The sequence below is a fragment of the Tribolium madens genome, unplaced genomic scaffold (assembly GCF_015345945.1).
Source record: "Tribolium madens isolate multiple individuals breed KSU strain unplaced genomic scaffold, Tmad_KSU_1.1 Scaffold_19;HRSCAF=116;Tcas5.2_LG9, whole genome shotgun sequence".
NCBI classification, from domain to species: domain Eukaryota; kingdom Metazoa; phylum Arthropoda; class Insecta; order Coleoptera; family Tenebrionidae; genus Tribolium; species Tribolium madens.
The window spans coordinates 12756933-12770873 of record NW_025400983.1 but is presented as its reverse complement, the minus strand read 5'-3'; positions in this window follow the sequence as shown (position 1 = coordinate 12770873).

Below are 13941 nucleotides of genomic sequence, written 5' to 3'. Positions count from 1 at the left end.
ACCAGTTCAAAGGGTATGTTGTCACAGGGAAATGTTCCAAATTTTATAATATTTGGTAAAATAGTTTCAAAGTTACTACAAAAAAATCAAATTTCCATACCCACATTCCGAGGGCTGTAAAATTCTTATCAGTAGAGATAGGACACGAAATATTATTTAAATCAACATCATTTTATGGGTCATTTTTGAGGTTCAAATATTGCTTTATATTTATGAATAACCCTGTAGGTATAAAGTTTTTATTTCGTGTTATATTAAATAAATTTAAAAAAAAAAATAGTACTGTGTACCATTAACGTAATTATTAAACAATTATCATTAAATGTTACTTCAATTGATTACCTCTGTAAATAAATATGCTTTAATGCTTGAAAAATACTGTGGCTATTGAGTATGTAACAAGCTTTCAACTATATTAAGTCATAAAAGATTAGGCCATTTTAATTGTAGTTGTATAAAAAAATTGTTTCGAATTACATCGCTTCAACACTTGTTTTTCGACTCAGTGTTTTTTAGTGAAAAAGTTGATAAATGAAAAATACTCAAGAAAAGTACAATGAAATGGAGATTTTCAAGCAACTTTTTTGGTTTCGAAAAGTCTTGGCTTTATCAAATGTACAAAAGTACAATACTTCTTGTTATTTAATTTATATTATTGGAATGATAATTTTCCTTCTGGTTCTGTGCGTGTGGTCTTTAATTAACAAGTGTAAAGCTTTACAGGAATTTAGTTTATACATCGTTTTTATTTTCGAAGTAATTACGCTTATAACTTTGACTCTCTTTAGTGTGGTGTCAATAATAAATGCAAATTTTTTACGAAGAAAAAGTTTTCAGGCACTAACGCAATCTTTGACAGAACTTGATTACTTAATAGAAGATAAATTGATATTTCAACAGCGCAGAAAATGCTTGTTTCTAGAATTGATAACAGTTCATATTGTTCTCTTATTCTTGTTCATCTATGATATTTATACAAATATAATTTCATTTAGGTCGAAGACATACATATTTAAAATACCAGACTACATAAATCAATATGTTATGACAGTGGAAGTTCTATGTATGTGCAATTACGCACAATCCATTAAGCTCAAATTTAAAGCTCTCAACTTACATTTAAAAAAATGGGTAAAGATTTCTGTGCAAAATTTACCAATGCATTACCATGAGTCTCCTTTGGATGATTACCTGGATATACACAACAAATTGTGTTCCATAATTTATGCCTTTAATGATTGTTTTGGCCTTCAAGTACTTGGAATTTTTTTTGTGGGAATTATCGTTACGACTTATGGTGTCTTCATATTTTTGTTATATGCAAGTGGAAATGTTATAATCACTAAAAACGTCAGTGTTTTCTACAGACTGTTGTTGTATCTATTATTTGTGTTATATTTTATGGTAATTATTGTTAAAAATATTGATATATGTAGTTAATAACTACTTTTTTTATTTAGTTGCTGGGAATAATTTTAACAGTTTCTTGCGTCTCGACAATTTGTACAAGAAGGAATATAGCAACAGTTTGTTACAAATTGTTACTACAATTTTTGCTATTTCCAAAATCGTTTTGTGAGCGAATGTTAAAAAAGGAACTTCTTTCATTTGCACAACAAGTCAGTCAACGGAAAATAAAGTTTACTGCCTGCGGATTTTTATCTATCGATTTTAAAACGTTGTGTACCCTTTTTGGATCTACTGCGATGAACGTAATAATTTTGATGCAATTTCAAAAATAAAATGGTTCGAGTTCGGAAAAAAAAGGTTGCAAATAAGTGTTTGTTTAGTAAGAAAATAAAGTTTTTTTTATAATTTTGCTTTTTGATTTTTTCGATATTGAAGTTTAAAATTTACGTAATAAATTATGTAAATTTTATATTGTTTCAACAATGTTTACGTACTTTGCTTACTTGAGAGATATTTGAATAAAAATTTGACTATCAATTAATTAATAACTAATAATGTTTTATCCTGGACTAATATGCACCACATGATCTAGAAAATTTAATCTTTAGAAAGTTGGAAAATATCATTTGCCATTGTAAATTATACGGAAAGAAATAAAGTTAAAGCCTTCTAAAGGATAAACAGGTAACCTAAGATTTCTCAAGTCAAAATATACCTACCAATATACCAAGTTGCACCGTGTAAAAGTTACAGAAGCCTCATCCACGAGCGGAATATCTGTCGGATCTAATGATACGTGGCGAGCCAAATCCGTAAAGACATCGGCTTGTGTATGGAGCGCTACAGATTTAGTCCGTCCGAATCAAATCTACCCATCAAATCCGTACGGATGAATGATTGTTTTTGTTTAAATTAATAACTAAGTACTTCATTGTTAACTAATACAATCTTAAAAACAATGATAATAAATGGCAACGTCCGAAAATTGACATCTCTTAAATTGTTTTTTACTCTAAAACCAAGACCGATATAAAAATTTTAGAAGATACAACAATTGTTTACAAATAATATTCCTTTCTAATAAAAAGGAATTACGCTACTCGAATTACCTATAACAAAAATTTGGCTTAAAATGTGTTAAGTTGTTACTAGCTAAAGTTTTTTAAATGGAAACCACCAAGTCAAAATTTTGGTGAAAAAATTGGGAGCAGCTTATCTCCATAGCTACAAATTTTGTTTGCTTTTTGTTTTTGTCCCTAAAAATTTTGTTAAAAAATTATGGTTATGTTCAATGTTTTCATGTTGAAATGTTATAAAAATGTTGACTTTTATAAATATTTGAAAGCGTTATAGTCAAATACCTAAGGACAGACACCATTATTTCTCATTCATTTTGTATACTCGTCAATTTTTTGCTAAAAATTGGGAATGTTTAGCAAACCTGCATTACAAATTCTCTCTACAGTTGGAGACAAAATACTTTGGTCGTCAATGACACTTGAGTGACATTAAATTTTAAAGCATGCTTTAGGACTGTTAATCTTATTTTTAGCTACTGTCAATCATAGTTGACAAGTTGTACACATTTTTGATAGAAAGATATAATAGCTGTCATTAATTTGAAATTGTCATTCATTAAAGCTTGAATTACATTAAAGAGTCAGAAAAGTGACGACCAAAGTATTTTGTCTCCAACTGTACCTACATTTTAACCGGCTATTTTTCTGACTTCCTGCTGGCGAACTTTTTGTCCCCTTTCCAAAAACTGTTAGCGGTACCAAATTTTCTCCCAATTCTTGTGTTTCGGCTATGAATTTTCTTACACAATTTTTTGTACTGACGTTTAATGACATTGTTTTCAAATTAATGAAAAACCGGAACCAACAACTTTCTTTATTAAAATTACCATGAATGAATTTGCTAGTGGTGCCAACGTTAAAACTGTTTGACATTTCCATTAAAAAAACGGACTTTAAGGACTTTACAATAACAATAAAACAAAAAAATAGCACTAGAAAATGTGGTTTTGATATGAAATTTTCTTACTAAATTTTATAATAATGGATAACTCCATTAAAAAGAAAAACGAAAATAGTTTTTAAACTTTGGCGTCTTTAACTTTTAAATTTTTAATACAACAGAACAGAACTATGGGTCCATTTACCGCATTTATTAACCCAACCTCTATTTTTAAAACAATGATTTTTTGAATAACTTGAAAATTTTTATAACCACTACTAGCAATTGTAAATAAAATTTATGGCCGATTAGACAATTCGATTGTTTACTACGTCTGTTTCCAAGACAGTAAGTTGTATTTACTCATTGTCATCTCAAACTCGTCGGTAAGTACTTTGTTTATTGTTGCTAACGACAAACTCGTCGATAAGCATTCAAAGTCGTCGCCAAAATATCTTGGCGTTCTAGAACAGTTTTTTGGATATTTTATTAAAAAAACTAACAAAAATCAATCGCGCAAAAAATGTCATAAGCATCACGAACGTAATTAAGGACTTACCGATCTCAGACAATTCCAAATGTCCTTTCCGTTCTTGATGCTTAATATACTATTATACAAATGTCAGTATTTCTATTGCAGAATAGAAAAAGAATGTTAGCATTAACTTTTTCGGAAAGGTGTTATGTTAACTAGGTGAAAATGCATGTTTTAATTCAAACTAGTTCTCGTATAGTTTTGTCGAAACGTTATCTGTACATCTCCAGTCATGTGTAACAAGAATAAGATATAGTGCCAGAAGAAATAAGAGAGACGGGATGATGGGATCGAGTGGCGGGCCTCCTCATTACACGGTGGGTAGCGATAGTCACGACTTTGTAATGTGTGTACACATACCAGTCGATAATAACTTTTATTACGAGCCATCTTAAGTATTGTACATCTTGTTTTAGTCCGGGGGTTTCGCACTTTTCTTTGGGATTTATTTTGTTCGGTACTGCCTCAAGCTATTCGATTGCTGACCGATTCGAGAAGTTATTTATTATAATAGCAGAGCCGATGCTAAATATTCGATACGATTATTTACAACAATACTAAGCGAGAAAGTAAGTAATGAAATTCAACATTTATCAATTTATTACAGCTAATAAATCTTGGAGTAACCGTGAGCGATTTTTCTAAAACGGACGGTGACTCGCAGGTTCATTATTCTAGGCGTACCGCATATTTCTTTACGATAATTACTTCAGAAAACAAGTTTTATTTGTTGCATGGCATCTACTGGTATGCAACCATATATACAAATTAAGTAAGTAATGTACAGTGAGTAGCCAGTTTCCAAAACCGACATTTTCAGTTAAGAAAATCAGAGAAAACTTATTATTTTTAGTTAAAATAACTAAAATGTTTCTTTGTACAAAATCTATACAGGGTGTGCCAGAACTCGCGCTTCAGAGAAAAATGCTATGCAAGGTAAGATACGTACCAGGAACTTGGAAAAAAGGTTAAAAAATATCTAATTATAAAAACTTCGAAGTTATAAGAGTTTAAATTTTGCACTTTAACTCTATTTCTTTTGGAAAAATAATTTTCCAAGTTTTTTGCTATTAAAAGAGGAAAGAAACAAGGAGGCTGTATCCTAAATTGTAACTCTGCTTTTATTGGCAAAATTTTTCTATCTTTACTAAATAATTATAAAAAAACATATACAAGATCTGTATCTTTAAATAGACATAAAAAATGTCAAATGTCAAAAAATAGATTTCAAAATTTTTTGACAGTATCTGTCAAAAATTTAAAATTCTATGAATTTTTTAAATATCATATTCCATGTTCATCTTATCTTTCTTGAAATTTGTCTCTTATGACTCGAGGATCGAGTTCTGACACACCATGTATAATATCAGACTTTAATAAACAAATTTGCAATTTCTGCTTGAATTTTCAAAATAATGAGTTTTGTCGGTTTTGCCAGAGGTTGTCGATAAAAACGAGTTTTCGCCACCCTGGCAACGTCACAACTGCGTTTTTTAAGGTGAAATAGGTCAGAAACATTTGATTTCTGTGTAAAAGAGAATCTGTGTTACAACTAAAACTAAAACTAAATGTGAAAAGTCACAGCTGTTGTGGCACGACACATAGAACAAACTGCATCTTTTTTCAAAAGCATTTTTTTGTCAGTTCCACATTAAAAAAAACGAAATCAAAAAGTAAAATGAAAAATGTTATTCACAATTATATGCAAATCAAATTAGTATGAAGATCAATATTTTATTAATTATACCGGTGGAAAAGGGTCCTAAATTTTGTTTAATTAACTTTTGAATTGTTTATTAATATTTATTTAGGGTGTATTTGAAATAAGATAATAATGAGAAATAAAAAAAATTCTGTACCACTTCATTTGGCAAAGCCTATATAATGAGCTGCGACAGCACGTGGAATTAATTATTTTAGTTATTTATCGTCCTAATTACGAAGAAAATATTTATTAGGAAATAAAGAGGAGGCCGAAAAGTCTCGAGTTGATAATAATTTATCGCCGTTGCCGTGAATATCATAAAACAATCGCTAACAAGTAGTTCCAATTCCAAGAATTTTAAATTCCCAAACAGTTTAAAATGTTTTGAACACGAAACGAAATCTATTGCTTGCCTCTGACTATACGTTAAACGAGAAAAAAGTTACAAAAAATGTCAACCGCGCTCAGGTATACATCGTCTTCTCTCTGCTCTCTCACGACTCCAATTCTGGGATCCAGGTGACTTATGACGATTGTTTCTACAAACAATTGCAAGCACGCTCCGGTTGTTTATTTAGGCGGGTTGTATTTATTTACCTTGCCTACTTATACCATTGTTAAACTAATTGTTTATTTACATATTTTAAAATCGGTAATTTGATTTATTCAGCTTATGCGAGCATAAATTGGACCATTATTTCGGTCCGTCCTAGCGTACTATTAATTATTACAGCGATCCGATCATAATATGTGGCTTTGCAGCGACCTTTTCGGAACCATTTGATGTGTATCAGGTTAAAGTTCACACCTCTTGAGTTAATGAGACTCATTAAACCTCATTGTTGCGGATTGTCTCCGGTGGGCCACTCCTAAACTCTGCCGAACCCTAAATTGATTTTGGATGATTAATGTTGGACCATCGATCCATCCATCAAACTCTTAAGTGGAAGCATTCACCAGAAGCAGGGGCGGTTCGTGACAGCAAAGCACAAATATTTCCTCAAATAGGTGATTTTACTGATTTTTCATTTTCCACTTCACCGAGTAAGGTTTGTTGTGGTCCCTTGTGTCACTTTTAACGGTTCAAGTTATTTGATTTTGCCCTGGTTGGGTTTAGTTTTTCGAATACGAGTCGTTTGTGACCTGTAAGGAGCCGATCTTGAACAAGAACTACTGTAGTCCGAAACAGTACTCTCTGCAAGGGGCCACATCATTAGTTTACATATATTTAACTCTCCTGGTGCTGCTGCTTATTGCCATCAGCGATTGCTTTCATTTTAATACTCAGTTGCCACCTAGGAGTTCGTTTTCAGATCGATTTAATCTAACACCACTAACTAAGCCGGTTGGAAAACCATTAAAATCACTACAGCAACATGTTATGTAATCTTGTTAATGGGACAGATATTGAGGAGTTAGAGCAAAAATAAAGCAACCAATGCTTCAACAAGCCGATAAATTTAATACTGATAGCAAAAATCATTTGTAATTATTGTTGCAGAAATGACTAAATATCATGGAATGACGTTCTTTCATACTTTCATTCTTCAATGCTTACAACAGAATTTTCTGGGTATACTTTTAATTAACTGGCAAAACTTTTGAGATATACAGGGTGAGTCTTAATTTATACGCATAATTTTAGGGTATGATAGGTTATGCCAAAAAATAACTAATAGTGAAAAACATTCTAACAAAAGTTTTTAGTTACCGAGATATACCGTGTTAAAAATAATACTAGACTTTAAAATTTCATATAGTTTGCACTGATGATGTCTGTCAATAGCCGAATCAATTTTTTTTATTTTGGTGGGGTTAAGTGGTATTTTTTTACTGATATTCGACAAAAATAAAAAAGTTTTATTTAACTTATTTTTTATTTTTTTTACTTATTATTGATCATAACCTTTCATTCTTTAAGTTTATGCAGACAAGTATAAGACTCACCCTGTATACAACAATTTTTTATTTAAAGGAATCTGGCGTAAATTTATAAATTGTTGAAAACAATATTACAAATGTATTAAGTTGTAACAATTCTGTGGAAATATTATAAAAAAAATATATTTTATTCACAATCACTAATGTAATATGCCGATTACTAACCTTTTAAAGGTTGGGAAACACATCATTAAATCTCATAAGGAGTAATAATATTACTTCTCTTGGGCGGTAACATGCAGGTTTGCCAACGTTAAGATTAAAAAAAAATACCGGGAATTTTGTTTTTAAATTGTCAAGTAACGCATAATATTTTGCTAAATTAGGTAGTATTGAATTGCTTCTGTAGCAGTTTCTTTTACTTCTGGAGGAGTACACTGCTCCATTTCAACGATTTTAAATGAGATTCACACATTATTTCAATATTCTCTTTGACATTTCTGAAATGTCATAAATCAAACTCAATTTGGATGGCCTACCACGTTGAACCTTAACTTTGTTAGAATTTTATTTTACTCACATTTTTGACTGAAAATATTGTGATTGTGAATACAATCGCATACAAACCTTGGTGGCAATGACATTACCCCTTGTGTTTTATCCGATCTCGAGGCTGGCGCCTCTCGATCATATACATAAGCACTCCGGGTAATGGCCATATTTACCACCTCGCTTGTAATGTACTATTTTATGTTAGAATGATAATGAATTTTTTTGATTTTATTCTTTCAATCATTTTTGGGACATCTTTGTTTGGGTCAATAGAAAATTCAGCCCAGTGGCGTAATACTGGCTGAAGATGCAAAAACATGGGTGGCTATAAAAAAAGAACGTATTACCGAATTTTAGTCACCCCTGACTGCCAGGCGACAATGACGTTGATATTTGACGTTTATTATTTCATTAATTTAAAAAAGTTAATAACGTAAATAATTTAGAAACCGCATTTATTGGATCAACCAGTTCAATACAACAAAAGGTGCTCGAAGGTAATTAAGGTATTAATAGTTTTAAAAGTTCTAACAAAAATTTTCAACGATTTCGTCTCATTAGGTATACTTGCTGTATACAGCATCTTTAGTGAGAAAAATATTCGAAAATAGCGTGTTATGTGTCAACATGACAGAAAATTAATAAATGTCAAAATTACAGTAATTCAGCTATTTTTTCAAACAAATTGGTATTATTTATGTAACCCAGCAACGGATATAATTTATCAATCACACTTCGAGGTGCCCTTTTGGGATTGGTGGATGTAAGAGTCTAATAACCTTATGGTACAATCAAAAGTTACTTTTTTCGACTGCACTTTTTGATGGCGACTTATTGCCGCCGGCACTTGAAATTTTTCTCTTGGGCGCGAGTTTTGACGCACCTGTACAAGGTGAGTCATTTATAATAAAACCCTAACCGATTTTCAGACGCAATCCAAAATACATTCCATACAATATGGAATACTATAAAAATGCCGTGGCTAAATCTGTAGCGTCAAAAGTACACCGTAAGACGCTAAGTTATAAAAACTGTCAAAGCTGTCGCAGATATCTATATTCATAACTTTAAAATATTTCAAATAGTACACCTAGCAAACGCATAATGGTATCTGAGAATGTATTTTGGGTTGCGTCTGAAAATCGGTCAGGGTCTTTGAAGAAAATTGACTCAACCTGTATAATAGTAGTTTCGATTAATTTTAAATTGAGAAAATATGTGTTAAAATTATATTTTTTATTTTTAGGTAATTTTATTAATACTGATCGAATCTTCACCCTCTAAGTTGCCTTATTTTAAATTTTATAGAAAATCGTTGGCAAATAACAGAGATATTAGACCCGAAAATCTTACGTGAGACGCCTTGTAGATGATAAGCAGCTTTTATATCTTCTGAATTTTTAACATCTTGACTTATACGACTAGCTAAGATTGCACTATTTATTACTCCTTAGTATACAGGCTGTCCGGAAAATCGCGCACCTCCTTGAAAGCGAGTAATTGGCTAGTCCCCCAGAGTACTGAAAAAAATGTTTAAAAAATTCTATCTGTCAAAAAATTTTGACATTTATTTTTTGACATTTAAAATTCTTAGGTCTATTTAATGATACTGATGATGTTGGATATGTTTTCTTTTATAATTATTTAGTAAAGGTACATACATTTTGCCAATAAAAGCCACAAATAACACTAAAGAGAGTTACAATTTAGAATGCAGCTTCCTTGTTTCCTCTTCTAACAGACTGTAGCAAAAGCACTTGGAAAATTATTTTTCCAACGGAAATAACTGGAGTCAAATTAAACTCTCATAACCTAGAAATTTTTATAGATAGATTTTTTAAAGTATTTTTTTTGTTGTCTAGGGCACCGCCAGAGGTGCGCTACTTTAAGGACAGCCTGTATATGTAACTATAATCTTTTTCATTTTAATGTGCATCAAGTAGTTTGTAGAAGTCTAAAGGCATCTTTAATTTAAAAGCAGATTCAGACAAAAAGTGTCATTAATGTCATTCAAAACAAATTTAATCATATCGATATTGACAAAAATCTTAAAAAAAAATAATTTTTAGGGAAGATTGAATTTAGAATTGTTTGAATTTTTGCATGATTGCCACCTTAAAATAATCTCTTTCAACGACTACTTCGATGCACATTAATATGAAAGCGAGTACAGTGCTGATTACTCTATCAATTTGGGCAATAAAAAATTAGTGTTAAGAAAGAAAAAACAACAAAAACACAGAAAATGTGACCTGCAACTGCAGTAACCGGAAATTCAGTAGATGTATCCGGTTGTTGTAATTACCAGTTTAAAAGGTATGTTCTCGCAAGTAACTTTTTCAAATTTTATAATATTTAGTGAAATAATTCAGAAGTTATTTCAAAAAAACAAATTTTTATACCCAAATTCCAAAAGCTGTTAAATTCTTATCAGTTGAGATAGGACCCGAGTGATTATTTAAATTAACATTATTTTATAGGTCATTTTTGAGGTTCAAATATTGCTTCATATTTATGGAATACTCTTTATAACACTTGAAAACATAAACCTTTTTGATTTTACTTTTACGAAAATGACTTGCAGCATGGGAAAAAAGTGAACTCTAGCGTCTAATTTGAAGCTCTTCCAACAATGATCATTGATAAGTTCTCGTTGAACGTGACCTTTCGCGTAATTCTGAGGTGCGATAGTTGAAACGGCTCTTACGTGTTCAAAAGTTGGAAGGTTCTTTTTGAGTTGAATTAATTGCAGTTCAGTGGTGTGGTTTTTAATAAATATAGCCACCATCAGACACGCTAGCGTGTTCGTGGTGTGGCAATTAATATCTATCTAGTTACCAGTGTCCAGTTGTGTAAAACCGTAACGTGATACAAGGACCAAAGTGTAGTTTGAAATATCTCGCATCGCGGTAATGTGAAGTTATAAGATTAGACCAGATAGGAGGAATAATATTAATTTGGTGAATTTGGTTGCCGCACGGTGGCAGCATTCTCGCACCAGGACGATCACTCTCAGCACGCTTGATCCTTATCGGGACGATATTAGATTTAAGTGGTGTCGTAAAATAGCCTATTTGATAACTTCGATCTTGGATCTCAACAGTTTCTTTAATATTTTCAAGTAATTAAAATAATTACGTGATTAACCGTTAATCGGCTGAGTTTGCTACTGACCGGTTTCGTCTTTGTTCCGGAGGTGTTCCAGAAGTGGGATGGCGGTTGTTGACGTGTATTGTGGGCGGATAACGTGGTATATGTGACGACACGCAGTGTTTAATGACATGTTAAAACATTAACAAAGCGACAGTCGTTAAATATTACATTATATTGATGAGAAAAAACGGATTCTTGCTTGGAATTTATAATTTTCGGGATTTCGGTGGCTTAACGATGTGATAATTTCAATTCAATTTATTGCACCATACATTAGTTTTATGTATTTTATGCTAATTAAACAATTAATGAGATTCCACTGGTCCTTTACCTGTCTTTATTTAGAATTCTAAGAATCGATATAAAAAATACAGCGAGACTTCGACCAAAAATATTTTTAAAACCGTTTTTTTCTTTAACAAATACCGGTGTTTCGTATAAGTGTCTTTATAATTAACAAATTTTTCACGTTGAAAGTGGCATATTTAAAAACTTACCTACATTCATTTTAAACAGCATTTCTGAACATTAATTCAGCATTCCAGACAACGCGGGCCTGAAACACCATCTCACTGCTGCATGGACCTCACCGCACATCATTTTGATCAACAAACATAGACACTTTGGCCATTTATTTAACATTTTGTTTTTTCACACAAATGTTATATCTAATGTGAAAGAGCAATTTGTATGTAAATCATTTGTAGAAATAAATTATTATTTTTGTGATTAGTTGAAACAATACAGACAAAATAACATATTTTATTCTTCGACACTGTCAAAATTTACGGTTTTTCTCCCGTGTAAGGAAGTTTTGACAACTGTTTGGCATTTCTCAATACAAAACGTCAAATTATTTTTAACAGATTTAAAGCAAGTTTAATCCTTGTTGACTCTAATTCGAAGAATAAAATGTTGTATTCCACTCGTTTGAGTGTAAATCGGACGCTTTATTCCACCTCGTGAATGGTAAACCACTCGTTACACTCGTGGTTTAAAAATCCACTCGGTCAAATAAAGAGTCCGATGTATACTCAAACTCGTCGAATAAATAACTATTATTAAGATTTTTTTGGCGAAAAATTTAAACTAATTTATTCAACAATGCAATAAATTTTGGAAAAATTTGTTAATCGTAAGATTTATGAACACTTACTATGAGAAAAACAGGAATCTGGTGGTTGATAATTAAACTAATAATACATACCTATATTGCAAGACTAGAAAGTTGTAACTACCATAATAATATATTGAAAGAAATATATTATTTAAAAAGTTAATATTAAATGACTGGTAAGTGCTAACTGTTCATATTGTTAATTAATAATGACAGCAATTACATAAATAAATACTTATATGGCAGTATGTTTAGTTTTAGCTTTAGCTTTTCTGCAGTTTGCCATAACGCGAGCGAGATTTTTAATTTAATTAAATTGAATTCAAAAATTATTTTTATAAACTAAAGATTGATGTATGAGTATACAGGGTGATACTGTTAAAAATATATTATAACTGTACCTATAGTGGGATTGTTTCATCATATTTCCAATTAAAATCTATCTTGTCGGAGCTGGGATTCCGTTGAAAATAATTTAATCAAAGTCTGATAAATTTTTTAAAGCAAAAAATTAGAAAACGATAAGGGAAATTGTAAGTTGATTAACTCTACAGATTATAAATAAAGGAGGTTTTACCACACATTCTAATGTAACCTCTAGGTTACCTATTAATCTGTGCTTTTAGTAACAATGTGTGAATTTTGCTGATGAGAATGTGGACACCGATGGAAAAAATATGAAGATTTGTTCCGACCAGCACCCTTGTGCATGACAATGACTCGACAACCCATATTGTTTATGCTTCCCTCTTGAACATAATTGTTCTAATTTAATCTATACAATCGATTTCAAAAAAAAGTGGTCGTCAATGTGACATTTTGGCATAAAACTAATTATTCCTGTGTAAATGAGCGTTCTTAAACTTACAAAAATAAGGTTACTTGGCATCATAATCTTTGGTAATTTATCATCAAATCAATTTTGTTGTTAAAGTGTAAATTATTTAATAGTTATTAATTTTTGAAATGATATTGACGACCACTTTTTTTTTAAATTTTACTGTACAGTTGGAGACAAAATACTTTGGTCGTCACTTTTCTGACACTTTAATGTAATTCAAGCTTTCACGTTAAAATAAATGACAATTTCAAATCAATGACAGCTATTATATTTTTCTATCAAAAATATGTACATTCAACTTGTCAACTATGATTGACAGTAGCTAAAAATAAGGTTAACAGTCTTAAAGCATGCTTTACAATTTAATGTCACTTAAGTGACGTTGACGAGCAAAGTATTTTGTCTCCAACTGTATGAGTATGAAACCACCTATGTTAACTAATTTTATTCAATATCTTTAATAAATTATTCTAAAAAAATTTAAATCAGGGGCGTCCTAAACGGTAAAAAAAATTGATTTTTAATTGTTATGCTGTTTATTGTCTGAAACATAAATTTTTAAACCGATTTCCTAAAAATCTGTAAATTGTATCGGAAAAACACAAAAGACCTTTTTTATGAAAAAATATGATATTTTGTTGCTGAAAGTGGCAAGAAACCACAAGCAAAATAGTTAGAGTAAATTTGTACCCTAATCCCATCTAGTTTAGGAAGCTCCTAATTAAATATTAAACATTTTATTTTTGTACTTGTTTAGTTGTATAAAAGTTATCATCTGAACCAAATTT